Consider the following 20,416-nt stretch of genomic DNA (forward strand, 5'->3'; position numbering starts at 1 on the left):
AGACAGGACGGGTTTAAAGGAGCCGCTGATTCGGGGGCTCTGGCTCACTCAGGCAGAGGGGAGGGAGGGGCGCGCAGTGTGGGGTGGGCCTGCGGCGGCAGAGGCCGGCGTGACGTTGCAGCAGCCCGTGGCGCTCTGTGTGCTTTCCCGGGAAAGCCGTCCCCGGGTCTCGGGACCCCGGCAGTGGCGGGGTGCACAGGCCCCCCGGAAGGCGGGGCGGACAGTGACCCGCGCTCGCACACAGGCCCCGCGGTGGCCCGCGGCGGTGGCGGCGGGCCGCGGCGCCGGGCCGCGGCGGGCGGCGGCGGCGGGCCGCGGCGGGCGGCGGTGGCGGCGGCGGCGGCGGGCCGCGGCTGCGGGCGGCGGCGTACGGCGGCGGCGGCGGCCCACGCCCGTCTCCGAGGTCCGCGCCTTACCCGCGGCTCGTGCCTGTCTCCGGCGCTTCCCCAAGCAGCCCTCTTAATGCCCTCTCCTCGCGCACCAGGAAACAAAAGGGAAAAAAGTCTCTTGCCTCTTCAGCAGCTCCAGACCCTTTCCCCGGACTCCCTCCGGGCTAGCCGTGGTGCTCTAACCCCTTCAGGCTCTCTTCCTGCCGCCAGCCCCAGTCCTCTCCCTGCGCTCCGACTGAAAGCCGATACCCGAGCCTCAGCTCCCAGCCCCGCCCGTCCCGGCGGCCGAGCAGACAAGCCTCTCGGGCTGGTGTGTGCCTGAGGGCACCAGTCCTCTGTGCCAGAATCTCTCCGCTTTGCCCTCCGCACCCCTGTTGCGGTGCTCTCCTCCGCTACTCCGAAGCTTTCCCCGTCCGCCACCTGCAGTCTCCGCCCGCGAAGGGGCTTGTAGTGTGTAGAAACCTTCCCCCCTTCACGGCTCCCTCCCACTGGTGCAGGTCCCGTCCCTATCCTATTGTCTCTGTTTATTCTTTTTTTCTTTTGCCCTACCCAGGTATGTGGGGAGTTTCTTGCCTTTTGGGGGGTCTGAGGTCTTCTGTCAGCGTTCAGTAGGTGTTCTGTAGGAGTTGTTCCACGTGTAGATGAATTTCTGATGTATCTGTGGGGAGGAAGGTGATCTCCGCGTCTTACTCTTCCGCCATCTTCCTCCGGGGGCCCATTCATCTGTTGATGGACACTTAGGTTGCTTCCGTGTCCTGGCTATTGTAAATAGAGCTGCAATGAACATTTTGGTACATGATTCTTTTTGAATTATGGTTTTCTCAGGGTATATGCCCAGTAGTGGGATTGCTGGTCTTAAGAGGGTTTTTTCTTTTGTTTTTTTGTTTTTTTCTTTTACCAGGAGAAAAGGTTATTCTCTCTGTGTGTGTGTATACACCTGTGTTATCCAAAGCATATTTAACAACATGCCAGGAAACTGAGAGTTAATTATGTCATAGAGAACAATAGATTTCCCAATACATGTGTTTTCACTCTCTAATATTTATAAGGAAGTTTAAAGACAAAGACATGTTAAAAGATGCTTCTTGTGTGTACAATTGTCAGAGGAATTCTGCAATTTGTAGGATCTAGAACATTTTGCGGTAAATGTCCAAAAGGTGAAAACCATATTAGCCTGATCTCTCACTGTGCTAAGCATGATAAAATTAAGCTGCATAACTAACCCAAAATAGCTAACCAGGGAGATGAGCAACAGGGTAAAAAGTCAGAAAAGAATAAAGAATTTTCAGGAGAAAAAAACATGACCTTTTATCTTTGGAAGTAGGGCTCCTGCCTAAAAGGAGACTGCTTTTGAGTAGAATCTCATTCAGAGCACTGAGCCCCCTAAAATCCTTTTGTCAGCACTTTAGAGCTTTATACATTTTGTCTATAAACAAAGGGAGGATGGAACATCTGAATGCTTTTTCAACACTATTCCAATATGTAAGAATTATTTTTACTTATTTTTATTTCAGAAATAATTAACATACTGGATAAAAATCATTTAAAAAAATGCTAAAGCAGATCACAATTTGTTTTAAACCTATTTTCCTTTGTCTTCGGCATTCAAAGATTTACAATAATTCTATTTTTCATCCTCAGGAACTTTGGTCCTTGGTGCATTACTCTTGTACTTCTCATGCTCTAATGTCTCTTCAGTTTGTATAAATCTTTCTCTAATTCAACTGAAATCAATGAAATTTAATGATATTTATAAATGCTGAGTACTTAGCCAGAGGATATGAAAAACAACAGAGGTTTATAAGAGGAGAAGTCTCACAGGTGCAGCTATGTATCCCGGGCCTTCTTATGGCCATTAGCACCAAATCTCAGGAGCTACTCTGGTTCTTTAGTTGCTGGTGCTCTCAGGAAATGGGGATCTCAGAACTTGCACAGAAGAAATGGGTTCCAGTCTGTGTCAACTCTAGCTCAGGTCTTACACTGGAGAATTTTGGAAAACACAACTATAGATCTTACTTTGAGCCAAATTCCACTTTCTGTTTTATTCTTCAGGTTAAATCAGAAGCATGAAGCACCTTGAAATGGACTCTGTAAAACCTGAGCCACCTAAGCTGCCTTGGAACTGTACCAAACTATGAATGTTTTCTGCCACAGAGTAATATGAAAAAAACTCAGGTCTGAACTAGAGCCTTACAAGCTGTAAAACTGGTTTGGAATTTAGAGATATGGAACCCATTTTGTCTTGTATGTATTGAAATGGTCTAGAAACTCTCCTTTGTCTTTTGCCCTGAGCCTGGGTTGTCATCATCACTCAACAAGGGTTGCTAGAATGACATGGGGGCTAAATGCACTAAAATACACTAAAATGATAATGATATTCATTTAAAAATTTTGTTTTGTTTTCAGCTTGGTTAAAACTATGAAGCAAACAAGTAAGATAGGCAGATACACTTACTGTGAACTTGAGTCCTGAATCAATATTCAAAGCTTGCAACTCTCCTATCTATTCAATTCTCAGCTTTTTGTCTCTCCTTTGTATCGTTATAGCTTTATTTATTTAGTTACTTGTTTACAGCTACTTTATCTTCAGATTTTTCTTATTCAAGACAAACTGTATTTAAATGTACTCAGCTAATCACTAAATGCACTTCATAGAAAAGAAAGCCCAGGCAGGCACATCTGAAGTACTGACAGCAGAACAATCTAACCATTTATTGAAATGAATTAACCTAAATGTTTTTATGCATTAAAAAGTTCAATAAGTTATAAATCTCAGAAGTTAGCTTGTGTTTATCGGAATTTTAAAAACCTTTTATCCCCTGCAAAATATTTGTATCTAAATCATGGTCATGACATTTCATTTAAAATAAAAGTAAGTCTCTGAAAAATCCCCACAATTTCCCCATTTGTAATCAGGAATACTGATTAACACAAGTTCAGTTTTCCATTACAGAGTAATACAGTGATAAGATAAAACTTCAATTTCAAGGTTGAAATAATACTGCTTAATTCTACTGTGTTTTCACCTTGAATTTTTGTTTTTAACTGGAGTAGTTATGTTCCAAGTAATTAAGATGCCGCAAGTCTCTTTGAAGCCCAGAGAAATCTAATCACTTGTACAAAAAAAGGTTTTATTCCCATAAGTTAGCTGCTGGCAATTGCAGATGTTTTTGAACAACCTTATACTCCAGAGTTCACCCAGACCTCTTGACTAAAGAACAGGATGAACTTTGCTTTTTAGTGTCATACACAATTTTGTAAAAGAAAATTGATTCACTTTTAATTTCACCTAGATTTTAGCCCCTTTCACCAAAGCAGTACACAATACAGTGATTTTTATTGATTTTTCCATAGAAAGGCAAAGCTTTCTAAACATCAAGTTCCATTTCCTTTGCAAGAAAACAATCAACATTTATAGTCATCGCCACTTAGGCCTGTTGGCGTAGCTAATTCTCCATTTACATTTTTCTTTCAAATCCTTCAAAAGACAAGTTGCAAAGCAGAGGTCCATGAGCAATTTTTCTTCTAACATTCTGCAGTGCCTACTTAATTTTTTTATTCAAGAATTAGGTTTCTTTCTTTATTTTGGGCATAAAGCCAATATTTTGACCTTCTTGAATTTATACAATGGAAGGATTTTCATCTGTGATAAATTGATTGTACCAGTTACAAACCAAAAAGAGCAGAGAATGATCAGAAAGCAGTTTTACAGTTGGCACCTGAGTTGAGTTGAAACCAAGATGAAAAATTTTACAATATCTATGAGTATTTCTCACACCTTCCAGAAATAACTGAGGGATACTTTGAGGTAGATCTTGAGGATTGTCTTTTATTGCAGGAGAGAATTGCCAGAGTCAACAGATTGTGAAACATAATCTTCTTATATCAAAACAGATCTTCTTATGTGCATTATTTACATTGTATTTATGGTCATGCTGTGACATTTGTCCTCTGGCCATGGCTTGATGCTAGAGAGTTTGAAGAAATTTTGCTACTACCATTCAAAAACATGTACTAGTACATAGATTTGTATTTGACAGCTCAAGCAAATGGGAGGAGATCTGAAACCAAAGTATCTACTTTGTGTGTATGAATATTTAATGTGCTATTGCAATGAATACATGACAAAATACTATCAGTAATTTAAAGATCGGAAAAAACACGGATGAGCTCAAAAGTGAAATAGTTTGTTTTTTGTGGTGTTTACCTACAATAACCCTCCGATGTGTCATTACAGTGACAAGCAAAAAGAAAAAAAAAAAAAAGACAGTCAAGTTAAATTAAAAGCAGTTCTTTGATAGAAATAAAATTTAGGACTTCTAAGCCCATGAAAATTATAAAATTTTAAAAAATTGCAATATTTTTTATAGGTTAACTCTGATTATCTAAAATCTAAAGTAGCAGACAAAAGAAAAAATATAAGCTTGTCATGAAAATTCAGTCTCCTTTTGGAATGAAAGACTCCTCTGTTATCAGAATAGATCAATATGTAATGTATTTGTTGAATGCAAATATATGTGTTGATTGAATGCATGAGTGACTGAATGAATTAGATAACTTATGCATATTCCTATGAACATAATCTACACTATTCAAGCAAGGACGATTTTATTATTCTCAAATGGAAAATCAGAACAATGTTGTCCTAAATCTCCAAGTGGTTAGTCCCCTATGAAATGACTACTTATATAATATTGTGTTTATTCAACTTGATGGAACCTTACAGAAGCCTGTGGAAGCTTTCCTGATTTCTACATAAAGAATGTTGAAAGATTAAATTTGATGACTATTCTTTACTACTTCTATAACAATGACCAAGGTGAAAATAAACCCTAGAATTCACCGACCCTAGAATCTGCTACATTTGACTATCCTTTGGCCTTCATTCTTACATGGATGGTACAATTGGCTGCAGATTGAGTTCAGTTCACAGGGCAGAAGGCAGAAGGGTCAACAACTGGCTGCTTGAACACTGTCTTGGAGACTTTCAATAAATATTATCTTACAAAAGCAAAAGTGGAGGAAGTAGAATCCCAGCAAGAAAATAGAGGAGATGGTTGAAATTTACTTTAAAATTCTTAGTTCTTCTGATACCACAACAAAACTAAATCCACATTTTATCAGAAGAGTTTTGAGAATAACACTGAGAAAAAAAAATTTTATTTTCAACTCTGATCTGTGCAAATGTTTGAAAACAATATTTCAAAATATATTAGAACTATTAATTACTCACCACACTATTGATCATTGGCTCTATAATTTGGGATTTGCTGGAAGGACAGATAAGCTGGCTATTTTGGATATGAGTCTGCTTTAGAGAACGACCTTCATGAGAAGAGGAAGTGTACAGACTGCTTCTGTTTTTTTCTCCATGAATAGCTTTGCTTTGACACTGGGAGGATGAAGAACAATCCTCAGACTATTGTTCTTCTGTATAATTAGAAATATCTTCCAGACTTTGACCATCATGACCATTAAGTTGTTGAGAGCAGCTGATTTACAAAATACCTCCTGAGTTGGCAAGGAAAGACTCACCCTGAGGTGAAGGTAAGTTAAGCATAAATATGTAGCCTTTAAAATTTTGAACTGATTCCCTTCCAGGCTCAAGGTACATTATAGACATTGTGTCATTAACCCTAATATACCCCCAAATACAGCTCCAGTCAAAAAGAAACAGGGAAAAACTTATTTCCTTCATTTATTGTGTTCAAATTCTAAATCTCTGTCAGCTGGCCTACATAATTTTGATAATAGGTGCCAGAGAATAATTAAATGGATAGATGGAAAATAGATTAAGTTAAGGTTCACCAAGTTCCATGTCTATTATTGTTGAGGATTCCTTAACCACCAGTTTTCTACTTAAGCATTTTCATTGTGTTAAAAGCCTCCATGCTTTTTTAGTGAATAGCTATCATCTTCCTGGCCCGAGACATCACTATTTCAACCAGAAGAGAGTAAAACATTTCTGAACCAAAGAAACAGTGGAGACTCCCATGTAATGGATCCCTATTTATTTTTAAAGTAATCAATAGTTGTTTGCAAGTAATTGCACAGTATATTCTGTAAGTAAGGTAAGACTGAAAACACACGTCTGAGTTAAGAGATGGTCTAATCTGTTCAAATTAGGGGACAAATTACAGATGATCCCTAGACGTCTAGTTTTGGTTAATCATCATTGGGACCCTTATACGGCTGGCTTTGTACTATATATTTCAAAGGAAGTGTAAACTTCCTTGAACTACTGAATTACAATACTGATTGAAGTTAAGTACTGCATTTCTATAGAAATAAATGAAGCTAATCACACAAGTATAGTTAGCTCAGTGTTTCCCATTCAGCAATCTTGAAAATACTTGAATATCATAATTGATCTGCAGCTGAGCACATTTTGGTTTTCAGATCTAAGGGGGATGAAGTATCCTTCTCAATTCACCAGGCACATGTGAATAATGAAAGATTTAAACCACAGAGTGTTGTTGTTTTTATTAAAGAGACTACTCTTGAAATGGTTGCAGAGGGCTAAATTCTCTTCTTCCTACTCTTTCTAAAATGAATAATACTGAGCACTACAAACATGCTAAGTATTTCCAAGCAAACAGTGCATGAAAAACTAAAGCCTTATCTTTTACAGAAAAAGAAATGTCTTTTATCAGTAAAAGGAATTTGGGAATAATAAGTAATGGTTTCAGAGGACATGATAGGTCAAGACGTAATGCTAAACACTTAACCCAGCGTGTTCTCTGAAAGTAATAGTTGTCTTATGAAGAAGGTATTATTGTTGTCTCTGTTTTGCAGGTGAGAAAACCGAGATTTAAGCCACCTATCTAACTATACAGTCAGGGATGTCTGGATCCTATAAACTTGAGTTTAGATATGTAATGCCTGCTCTAACCTAGCCAAACTGAATTACCAGTTTGGTAAGTGTTTTGTTTATAGGAGGGCAGGAAAGGTATATCTTTTCTGCAGCACTGCTTATGTGCAAAGCGTGGGCATAAAGTGTGGTGGGCAAAGCAGGAAACATTGATTTTAGTCAGCACCCAGGTCTGATTTATGCCTCAAATTACAGTGGTCCCACTAATGTGAGCAAATCTCCTAAACTTCTTTCCTGTCTTTGTTTTTAATCTACAAATTCAAGATGATATTTACCTTCTATGTATGCTATAAGCATATTAAAAATATTTTATTTGCATTTAAAGAACATAATGACCAATTGCTTTGACTATATTGAAACCATTGCTTCTCAAATGGAGTCCAATGCTTCTCCCTGGGACAGTCAGCAATGATGTCATTAGGATGTCTGTAGTCATAAAAAGTGGTCATTCACACATGTTTTGAGAGAAGAAAAAGAAGGGACAATGAGGTACTTCTTACAGAATGCAGTATAAGCCTCCTGATTCCAAGTAGCTCAAAGCAATTTTCCAATTATAGCTGCAAAAGGTGGATTACTTGGGAGTCCTACTACACCATGAGCAAAATCAGTTCTGCCTGCTGTCTGTCTACTTAGGGAGAGAAAAGCTCTGCCTTAGGATCCTGGGCTTTCTGTCCACAACTGAAGTTCAACGAGGGCATTTTTCACAGCTTGTGAAGACTGCCACAAGCGAGTAACTTGTGTTATTTTTTGTATAATAAGTGCAGATAGTTACAAACACCAGAAGTGTCTGCTCTAATATGCTTTTGTCAATTTCTATTATCTCTACAAAACAACTCCTTCCTGACTTGTCTAATTACTGTTGTGGCATTTCTACCTTCCATTCACCAAAACTCAGTAAATTAATTTATTTCTCAACAAATATTTATTGAATGTCATCATTGTTTCTTCCTTCTCGCTTGTCCCACATATACAATCGGTTGCCAAGTCAGCAATCTCCAATCCTTTCTGCAATGAAATTAGGTATAAATAAATTACAAAATCAAATAGACAACGTCAAATCACCAAATCTTGTTGAATCATCCTCTCCAATATTCTGAAGACCCTTTTTTTTTCTATTCCTATGCTATCACTCTATGTACTGTATAAATGTGGGAATTATAAAGAAATTATTACAGTTCTCAGAAAACTCTTCCTTACAAATTCTCAAATTCTCAGTAGATTCTTCTTCTCATTCCATTTGTAATATACCTCTGTTGACCACTTTCCATCTCCATGAACCCAATACAATTGAGCATGTGAGTTTTCTTTAAGACATCACTGTTTCCATGAAGCTTTCCTCAATTTCCCCAACTGAGGTAGTTCTTCCTTCCTCTGAGTGTCAATATCTCTACTTATGTCATGGTGGTTTTGTCTTCCTACTTGTAATAAACTATGCAATTTAACTTACTATTGGCTTATAAGATTCTTTTTTTTTTTTTTTAATTTTATTTTTTGCTGTGTTTGGTCTTTGTTGCTGTGCGTGGGCTTTTCTCTGGTTGTGGCGAGCGGGGACTACTCATTGCAGTGGCCTCTCTTGTTGCAGAGCACGGGCTCTAGGCGTCCGGGCTTCAGTAGTTGTGGCACATGGGCTCAGTAGTTGTGGCTCACAGGCTCCAGAGCGCAGGCTTAGTAGTTTTGGCGCACAGGCCTAGTCGCTCCACGGCATGTGGGATCTTCCCAGACCAGGGCCCGAACCCGTGTCCCCTGCTTTGGCAGGAGGACTCCCAACCACTGCACCACCAGGGAAGTCCGGCTTTTAAGATTCTTACAGGAAGTTTCTATGGAGTCCCAGAGAATATAGTCTACAGACTCATAGGAATTTAATGAATATTTTAAAATTATTTCCATTTAACAATGCTCTATTAAAATTGAAAAGAAAGTAAAATTTCACTAATATATAAATGATTTAAAAAATGGTAGTCTCTACAGAAGTGCTTGCATTTTAAAGGAAAACTACAGTGGACATTTCTTGTTTGGCTTCGAAGTATGTGTTTTTCTCTCTTGTGGTCATGGCATCCAAATTTCCTTGGGAAAATCCCAATTTTCATTGACTATTCCTTTTGAGTGGAGCTCATTCCTATTGTTTCGGTCCCAAGGGTAGTGAATAATGCACAAATATGGTAACTGTGACTTTTTAAAAAAATTCCTTTTGTCCTAATGATTAGATCAGAGATGAGCATGTGAACAAACCAAAGCCAATAACACCCACTGAAACTTTTACTGTGGTTACTAAAGTGGCAGATGGTCTTTAACCACTGGACTCAAATCTGGGAAGATGAGAAGCTGGGTTGTAACAGCCATCTTCCACCACACTTGAGAATTCAGCCAAGATATAAAATGGCAAAGCAGAGAGCTGCACTGTGTTATGTTGACATCGATGTGCTCCTGGATCTATCCTGTCTAAGGTCATACTTATGCCTGGGTGTTTTGGTTACATCATCCAAGTTCTCTTTACAGCTCAGTGTAGCATAAGCCAATATATCGATTAAGGTTCATTGCAGGAAGTGGAAACCACAAGATATTTTAAGCAGAAAAAAATTTAAATAGTGAATTAAATGCTTATAAAATGATTGGAAATCCCAGAGGATTGAGCCTCTAGGAAAAAGACTTTCAGAACACAGAAGAATTGTCCTGACAGGGAATCTATAACCTAGGCTATATCCAGGGTTGGAATTGAGGAGGGTTTCATTCACTTGTAGTCAAAAGATTCTTGATTAATATAGAAGACTCTGGTTAACTTAGGTGAATTTCTAAATGATGGAATTTCAAACAGTATAACCCAGTGCAAACAATTCTGCAAAACAGAAAAAAAAAACATTCAGGAATTATCTGACATTAGTATCCTAAAATACTGTATCAGACACATCATAAGTCCTTGAATAAATATTTGTTGAGATTGTTCATTGAAAGAGGATGTTTTTATTTCTGTCTATGACATTTTCTTTTTCTCCAGTTATAAATTGAGATATTTCAAAGTTCTGAGTTTTTTTTTTTTTTTTACCAATTCTCCTAAGGCAAGAAATGTGATGGGTAGGTTAAACATTTAGTGTCATTTTTAAAGGTGTTTATTGGTCTATATCATTTTTGTCATACTTTTCCCAATATAACACCTTTTACACCTTAAAAAATTATAATTAGTATTGTTAAAATGTTCATGCTACCCAAGGAAATCTATGGATTTAATGTAATCCTTCTCAAAGTACCCATGACATATTTCACAGAGCTAGAATGAATAGTCCTAAAAGTTATATACAACCATGAAAGACCCTGAATAGCCAAAGCAATGCTGAGAAAAAAGAACAAAGCTGGAGATATCATGCTCCCTGACTTAAGACTATACCACCAAGCTACTGTAAGCAAAACATTGTGGTATTGGCACAAAAATAGACACATAGATGAATGGAACAGAGTAGAGAGCTCAGAAATAAACCCTCACACCTATGGTCAATTAATCTATGACAAAAGAGGAAAGAATATACAATGGAAAAAAAGGCAGTCTCTTCAATAAGTGGGAAAAATGACAGTCTCTTCAATAAGTGGGAAAACTGGACAGCTACATGTAAAAGAATGAAATTAATACATTTTCTTACATTTACAAAAATAAACTCAAAATGGACTAAAGACCTAAATTTAAGACTAGAAACCATAAAACTCCTAAAAGAAAACATAGGCAGGACACTCTTTGACATAAATTGTAGCTATATATATGATCTATCTCCTAAGGCAAAGGAAACAAAAGCAAAAATAAACAGATGGGACCTCATAAAACTTAAAAGCTTTTGCAGAGCAAAGGAAACCATCAACAAAACAAAAGACAACTTAACCTACTGAATGGAAGAAAATATTTGCAAATGATATGATGGATAAGGGGTTAATATCCAAAATATATAAACAGCTCATACAACACAATATCAAAAAGCAAACAACTTGATTAAAACATGAGCAGAATACCTGAATAGACATTTTTCCAAAGGAGATGTAGACATCAGTGGGTCAACAGAGAAATGCAAATCAAAACCACAGTGAGACATCACCTCACACCTGTCAGATGGCTATCATCAAAAAGTCTACAAATAACAAATGTTGGTGAGGATGTGGAGAAAAGAATCCTAGTACACTGTTGGTGGGAAAGTAAACTGGTGCAGCCACTATGGATAACAGTAGGGAGGTTCCTCAAGAAACTAAAAATATAATTACCATATGATCCAGCAACTTCACTGCTGGGTATACAACCCAAGAAAATGAAAACACTAATTCAAAAAGATACATGCACACGAATAGTCATAGCAGCATTAGTTACAATAGCCAAGATATGGAAGCTACCTGAGTGTCCATCAACAAATTAATGGATAAAAAAGTTTAAAAAATAAAGACGGTTTTATTACACACACACACACACACACACACACACACACACACACACATATATATATATATATATATATATATATGACTATTACTCAGCTATAAGAAAGAATGAAATTCTGCCATTTGCAAAAACATAGATGGACCTAGAGGGTATTATGCTTAGTGAAATATGTCAGACAGAGAAAGACAAATACAGTATGTTATCCTTTATATGTAGAATCTGAAAAATAAAACAAACAAATGAATATAACAAAACAGAAACAGACTCACAGATATAAGGAATAAACTTGTGGTTACCAGTGAGGAGAAGTAAAGGGGGAGAGGCAAGATAGAGGTAGGGGATTAAGAGACACCAAATACTATGTATAAAATAAATAAGCTACAAGGATATATTGTACAGCACAGGGAATATAGCCAAAATTTTATAATAACTTAAAATGAAGTATAATCTATAAAAATATTGAATCACTATGTTGTATATCTGAAACTAATATAAATCGACTATATCTCAATTTTAAAAATTTAGATGCCCATATGATTGCTGTACTTTTAGTAACATTAGATTGAGAATGTACTATAATAAATACAAAGATGAGTGCAATAACCTTTTTATTGAAGTTTATAAAAATATGACACAACCAAAAAAAAATAAAACACAATAGATGATGTATACATTTTGTATGTAGAAACATACATAGAGAGAAAGAGTGTGAGCAAGAGAGATGTTTGAGGCATTTTATTCAGTACAAAGACATCGTCTGGTACACACACAGCATGAAGGATATAAATCATTAATAGTTTCTAGAGTAGCATACTGATTACTGTAAAGGTGTCTCTACAATATCTTACTTAACTGGATGTGTTAATAAAGTTTCTGAGGGTGTTGAGAAAATTTGGATGGAATCTAAATATTTGGTTCTTGGTTCATGGAATTTCACAAAATGTAAGACAATACCTTGAAGAAATATCACCCAATATATTTTGAGTAATTCTATATGCTTTACATTTACAAATATTTCACCAGTTGCATTACCTGCTTTAGATTTAAGAAAAAAATAATTTATATATGAGATATTAATGGATATCTGTAAAAATGTTGAACTAACAACCCTCACGAGTGAAAAATATTTTAGTTGAATGTAAAAGACTAAAGAAATGAGTAATAATGTGCCATTTATGGCTGGCTCGTGCTTTTCCAGATAAAATAAACTGAAAAGTAACAGAAATACAGAAACCAGCTAGGAAAATGTAAACTGCCAAATAAAAGTTGATACCCTGGGATATTTCCTTAGTGAAATCTTAGAACTGCAATTAGATAGCAATGAGGAACTATTTTCCCCACTCTCCTTGAAAATATATCTTAATATGACTGTAATTTGTTTAACCTCTTATTTTTTATACTATTATAATGTTATAAAATGAAAATACAAACCACTTCTGTCACTTATAATCATGTTTGATTAGTGAATAGACACAATCTGATATGATACTTCAACTTAAAGTTGCTTTTCACTGTGTTAATGTTTTACTTAATAGAGTGGAAACAACATTTTATTCATTAGAGACTTATTTTCAATGGAAAGTAGAGTAAGTGGAGCCATGAAACATGCATAAATATGAAAGTCACACTAGATAAATAGCATGCTAGAATCTGTGGAAATGAAATTTATGAGCAAGAGATTGCCTGAAGAATCTGAAGATTCCAGTAAGGTGCCACTTAAGTGACTAAGTCTTATACTTCCTCTCTCCTACAAATTATTTGAGTACCACCACAGTGATGTTCATTGGTGGGGGAGATCATATTTCCCCTTGGTATCACAACAGATTGAAAAGGTTTATTTATTTATTTATTTTTCATAATCATAGTGGACATCTTCCATGTGCAGACTCTTATGTACACCCAAGATTCTTTGAGATACACGATTCAGTGTTACAGGCATGGTAATTATGATGGGAAATACATTTTTATTTATGTCATAGTGCAAACATAATTAAATTCGAAAAATGTGTGGGGTTTCAAGCATCTGTTAATAAGACTAATTGTTCCAACCTCAATTCTAAACCAATTGAAAAAAAAAAAAAAGACAAAAGAGGAAGGAAAGTGGAAAACAAAAATATCTGCTTTATTATTAATATTACTTTTATTGACCATTGTGGCTTCTAACGGGATATAGACCAGTTTCCTCATATTAAAACTCAAAGCTCGGTAGAATTTCGAGCAGTCAAAAACTTCCACCATGAAAACAGGATCTTCATGGCTAAGTTGACTATTTGATCACAGCAATTGAGAACCCGTACTCTTTGTGGGTAGGTCTGCTCTTGAAAGAGAAGGAACAGGACTTGGTTTAGCAGAACCAGTTTTCATTCCAAATGTTTCCATCTGATTAAGAACTCACATATGAGGAGGAATAAAAGATAAAGTGGAGAGGCAAGGAATTTGCATAAGTAGGACTTGTTTCACATAAAACAAACAAACAAACAAAAACCACAGGCACACACAGAAAAACATTAGGATAGGGGGGATGTTTCCTCTTAACAAAGGATACTAAAAAAAGTGTCTACTAAAAACCTAAATAATCGTTTAATCTTCAAATAAATAGGGTAAAAGTAGATGTATTTCCAGGGTTGAATCTCACTTGAAAACAAACAAAAACTTAAACCATTAATTCATGCAGTTAGTACACTTTTATTGAGTGATAACTATGTGTTAGGCACTGGTGATACAAAAGCGAAATTCATGTTTTCTGCTTTCAAGGAATTTATAATCCAGTAGGAAGACAGACTTTCGAGCAAACCATGTAGTATAATGTTTTCAAAGTCAAAATATGTACAATATGAAGTTGAGACTTCAGAGGGGTAGTTCTTTAGCCTGAATTGCAAAGTCATGGAAGACTTCTTATAGAAAGCAGCCCTGAGTTGAGACCTGAAAGGTAAGAAGAAATTTGCCAGTTGGATAAGTTAAGTAAAAGTATTTTACACATAAGAATCTGATGTTCAAAGCATAAATGCATGGGAGAGTCTCTTTGGGGGAGGGTGGGTAACTGCAAGTAGTTGGATTGTAAACTAAAGTTAATTAATATGAATAGCAATAATATGAACCTTACTTTTGCTGGATAGTTTGCTAAGTGTTTTGTGTGGATCATTTCATTTTTCTCCATCACAACTCTAGGAATTAGTTAATATTTACTATCCTTATTTCACTGAGGAGGAACTTGAGGCTTAAAGAAATTAGGTGCCCAAGGTTGGTGGTGGACCTGGGATTCATTCTCAAGTAGCTTGCCTCCAGAGCTGGGAAAGAAGCTACTGGGTTATTCTGCCTGTGAAATGGGGAATTATAAGAGGTGAGAGAAGACATGTAGATGGAGACTATACCCTAGAACTTTTAGCTCATGATTAGGGATTTAGACTTTATCCTGTAATTAACCTAGATATATTTGCTGTTATAATGGGCAAAATCTTTACAGAAGATAGAAGTTTATCCTATGCAGATATTTTTCTCTTACTAAACATTTATTTGTAAATTAAAACAAAATAGAAACTTGCTCAAGTTAAAAAAGAAAAATAAACTGCAATCCTTACATGCCTATTCGACTCAAAGTGCATTAATTGAACCTCTTAATGCAAATGACACCATCCAAGGATTCATTTAAAGATAATGCTATAATTTTAGGCATTGCCTACATTCTTATTCTACATAAACAAATACAAATTTTAATAGTTTTTAGTTAAAAAAAACTCCCAAGTCACTTGGTCAACCACATATTATGCTAAATAATTAATTAATTATTAGTATTTATTGGGTAGCTAATATGTTTCGGACTCTGCTCTCGACAAGAACTCTTTGTGGAGCTTACATTCTAGTGGAGCAATACAATACAATACAATACATAAAACATATAAGATGCCAAATGATAAGTGATATGGAGAAAGTAAAGTGAATGGGGTAGATTGAGAAGGCTGGAGGGTTATCATTTTAAATATGGTGGTCAGAGAATTCCTCATCAAGAAGGTATGATTTGAGCAAAGATATGAAAGAGATGAGGGAGTGAACAATGTGAGGAACATTCTAGGCAAAAGGAACAGTCAGTGTGAAGGTCATATGGAAGATATGAGGAAGAGGAGCTGGGGTAATTGGTGTCAAGGAGTTCATAAAATTAATGCATGTTAATAATTAATTACATGGTAGCATAAGAGGAAGTAAAATGTAGTAATCAAAGCAGGCTCTCGTGTCCAGTTACCTTGGTTTGAATCCCAGTTCTTCTTCTTATCCATTGTTTTAGCTTGGACAAATCATTTAACCTTTCTGCTTTATTATCTATAAAATATGAATAATAATAGTACCAACCATGGTGTTGTTATGGGTTAGGAAGAACAGTGCCTGGCATATTATAAGTAGCTAGGAAATGCTAGTAGTTTAGAAGATAATTGCCATCATACATTATAGTCAAAGAGGACTTTATTATGTCCAAAGTACTTTTTCAGACATGTTTTTATAGGATTTTGAAACTGAGTTATTGAAAGCAGTTAGTAAGCCCATTGTATGAATGAAGAAAATGAGGACCAGAGGGTTTAGTGACTCATTGAGGTCATGTTATTGCTATGTCTTGGGCCTGGAACTAAAACCCAGTCCTTCATCCTAGTTTCCTAGATTTCTCTGTTTTCCGCTCAAGCACACTCTCCCCAGTGGACTCCACTATCCTCAAGAGCTATGCAGATGTGGAAGAATTCTTTCAGAGCAAGTGGAATTTGGAAAGAATTAAGGCAGATAGAGAGGAAAGAGGAGGTCATTTCAAGCAAGGAGAAAGAAATTTGTATTCAAATAACTCATGAGATTTTTACTGGGAGTTGTGGAAATAGGGTGATGAGCTAACAGTGATTAGACCACTTTGAAGCCGAATTATATATAGATGTACAGGGAACCAGGCAAAAACCATAGGCAAGTTGAAACCAGATGGTAGAGAACTTTAAATGTCAAGCTAAGGCATTTGAACTTTATTTTTGGCATCGAGGAAACCGTTGATGGTTTTTGAAGTAGAAGAGTGATATGGAAAAATGTGCATTTTTAGGAAGAAATCTGATAGAATAGGTAGGAGATAAGAAAGAAATAGAGAAATGGAGATCAATTCAGAGAATATTAGGAGTAGTCCACAGGAAAGAAAATATTCGGAAAGTGCCATATAAGAATAAATTAATACAGCTAAAATTAAATTCATTTCAAAACAGAAGCTTCCTATTCTGTTAAAGCAAAGCTACACTGTGTTTGGAAGTTTAGTTATTTCCAGGGGCCCCAGGTGGGATGCAAGCATGCACTAGACTCTTACTGGAACATTTTGCCTATGTGCTGTCCTGTGTTTCAGATGGTGACAGTTTGAGTGTGATATGCTGCACATGCTGCTTTGGAAACATATGAAGAAACATCAAATGCACGTGTCATGCACTGTGTAGCTTAGAAGATGACTTTTTTCCTTCTGCTTAGCAGCTGCAGTTAACACTGTGGAGTTTGAAATGCCCCCGGTATCTCTACCGTTTGCTGTAGTAGCAGCCGCAGGAAAACACCATAGCAGCTGTTGTGTACTTCCCAAGGTACATCTAAGGAATGTAAAGTTAGTTGATGGAAAGGGGGAAATGGTCCATTGGGAAGCAACGCATAGGTTAAGAGAGAACCAATAACAGAAGGCAATAATACCTGTGACATCCAAGACTTACCCATACCCCTCTCTCCCTCTGTTTTTTTTTTTTTAGTTTGCTAATAGTTTAGAACAAAACAAACAAACAAGCAAACAAAAAACAAAAGAATTACATATTTATGGCCAAGTTAGTAGACTCACCAGCTATTCCTGATAATTTTTTGGTACATGTGTCCTACTACCAAATAATCAAATGAGGCATTGTTTATAATGGCAACTAGAGAAATAAATTATTACTGGACTCATTTAAAAAATACCTGTTAATTAGCTTGAAAAAAAATGTATTTTTCAAACCTGGAGCTATTCCTTGTCACGTTGGAATCTCATTAGTTCTCCTGAGCTAAGTGGGGTCTGAACTCCCAGAGCAGCCCGGGAGAACTCAGAGGCTTCTTCACGGTGTATGGGTGACCAGTTGCAGTCCTTGTGCTCTGTAACCATGAAGGACTCTGAATTGCTGAAGATACCAGCGTGGGCTCTTTCATTGTGAGATTCATTCTGAGGCAAATAGCCACAATTCTCTGTGCACGTTGTTTGTTACTTCCTAACACAATACGATCATTCCAATAAAGGCAGATAAATATTTTCTGTCTTGTCTGAATTTCTTTTGAAGAAAGAAAAACTTGACTCAGGTTCATGGCAAGATATTCAGTTTCACCAGAAAGTGGACAGAGAGATTTTTTCCATAAACAACTGATGGAATTTCAAAATCTCAGGAGCCACTTCACTCTCAGATTGAGAGTAAATGGTAGGGCAATGGAGAAATTATCTGGAACATGATTGTTGGATAATCCAATGGACAAATGTGAATTTTTCTGATAGACTTTTGATATTTTAGGCAGTAAATTCATTTTTTGGAGTAGGGAGACTAAGAAAAAAGAGAGCATCTAGTGGACAGGAAGAAGAAGAGAGAGGAGAGATATAGCCAAAGAAAGAAATAAAGAGGAAAAAAGGCCAGGAGACAAGAAGACGTGAAAGAATAGAGAGGAGGAGAGGAAGGGATGATTTCAGGTGGAAACACTGCTTAGTATCCTAGGTGAGCTGACACTTACAATTTCCTATTTTCAGAGTTTAAGTAGCTTCATGGCTTTCCTCTTATGATAATTAGTGAACAACAAACAGTCATCAAGGTTTATGCATTCTGGATAGCAGAAGTCATTTGGCACTTCCACTGGAGATGATTCAGAACTAGTGGAAAATGGCAGGTTAGAGTGTTTTCAGTTACTTTGATGAATTATTTATAAATAAAGTAGAACACACAAGTCAAATGAAACTCTGCAGTATTTACTTCCATTCCTCTCATAAGTCTCCTCAGTGATTTCATGGGTATAAGACCTCTCCAGGTCATTAGAGCAGCACATCAAGATGCCTAAAAGAGAGCTCTGTAGGTGAAATGGTACTTCAGTCCAGTCCAGTCATTCATGGAGTTGCTGTGGTCAATGGAATTGTCCTCAGGATGACAGCCAGAGAACTTGCCTAGGTGAAGATAAATGCATTAGAAAGCAAAAGAGGAATGTAGCTCAATGGGCAGTGAAAATCAATGAGAGCAAATTGGCCCATCTTTGCCTCACTGACTTGTACTGTCCATTAAGCCCTATTTGATGGTTCATGGTTGTTCACTTCATTTACTTTCTAATCCTTCTTTTGCCAGCTTGGCACATCTCCAGGTTAGTGCAATCCTATTAATTGCCATCGCCTGCTACTGACTAACTGTGACACAGGCCTTATCACCTTGTTACAGGGATTACACAGGAAACTCTACACATGAAACCCAGCATGAGGCTGGCTTCTTTAGGATTGGGACTTAAATCATACATTATCTCACAGCTTCTTGGGAATGGAGATTTTCCATGTCCTCATACCTCCAAAGGAGCTGGGATTTGCTTTGGCTTGCTTGACTTTTACCATCTCATTACCACTGTGATCACTGCAGTACTTTAGACAAGAAAGTTGGAAAAGTGGAATATTCTATGATGGGACAGTTTTTACAATTTTCTTTGCCTGTAGAATCCAGGCCACCTAAGCACTTGGTAAGGGCTTAGGGCTAAAGGCTGTGTTAGTGAATTTATTACACTGTGTTATAACCACTGGTCTGTATGTTTTTTGCTAAAGTGGGCCCCGCAAGGACAAGGAAGTTATGTATTTTTACGTTTTGTTCCCAGGAGATAGCCCAGTGATAATTTGTTGATTCAGTACACCAGACAGCATTAATGGAGCAACTACCACAAGCTGGCTCATTCTCAAGGTAATACTATGGGGTTAAATACTATTATTTCAATACTCTTGATAATGGAACTAAAGGTCAAAGAGGTTAAATTGCTTATCTGTGATTGGCAAAGCTAGAATGCAAGCTCAGGATGCCTGACCCTAAAGCACTTAGGTTTTTTTCCTATGTCATACTAAAATGACTTAACAGATTTGATTTCAAAATGAGAACATGAGAAGTGAATCCCATACATCAAAACATCTTCTGGTAAACTGAAGAAAAATTACAAAGTTTTTGTCTTCATAAAATTGCTGAATATGTTGAAAATTTGAAAAACACAAATAAATCTTATTTTATATTTCATTTTTAATGAAGTATCTAACAATGCAAAATTGAAAAAAAAATCTGTTCTTTTAAGAACATTTTATTTTAATACTTCTATTTTTTCCCTTATATGGTCTGACTGCTTATCCAAAGAGAAATCAGCTTGAGGCTGAACTTGATATTTAGTAAGAAAATTTGATCTCTCAAAAAAATATCTGGTGACTTTTATAGAGAGTCAATATATAACTTTGGTGCAAATGTATAATTTTGGTGTGCAAAATCTGTGCAAACATGAAAAAAATGTACTGGCTGTCTTTTTTCAGTTCAAAACTTCACACATTATGAAAGGAACAAAGTGAGTATTTTGATTATTTAAGCTAAGAAATAAACTTTTATTTTATTAGGGGCAGTCACTATTAGATGACTCTTTAGTTACTGAATAGTGATTGGGACTATTATTGCCTATCTTTTAGCTTCTGAGTCAAAATATAATTGACTGCAGCATCACTTCCTCATATGGAAGTACACAGAATGT

The 20,416-nt window shown here is 36.7% G+C and overlaps 1 long non-coding RNA gene across 1 annotated transcript; it reads left to right on the plus strand.

Annotated features, from left to right (window-relative positions):
* The first annotated feature begins 964 nt into the window (after positions 1–964).
* On the plus strand, positions 965–19,204 carry LOC308612932. The gene is made up of 3 exons (XR_014015182.1): positions 965–5,936; positions 14,423–14,597; positions 17,025–19,204. It is a non-coding gene; the product is annotated as an uncharacterized lncRNA (long non-coding RNA).
* Positions 19,205–20,416: the final 1,212 nt, after the last annotated feature.

This window comes from Mesoplodon bidens (genome assembly GCF_964165515.1).
Source record: "Mesoplodon bidens genome assembly, chromosome: 2".
Classification (NCBI taxonomy): domain Eukaryota; kingdom Metazoa; phylum Chordata; class Mammalia; order Artiodactyla; family Ziphiidae; genus Mesoplodon; species Mesoplodon bidens.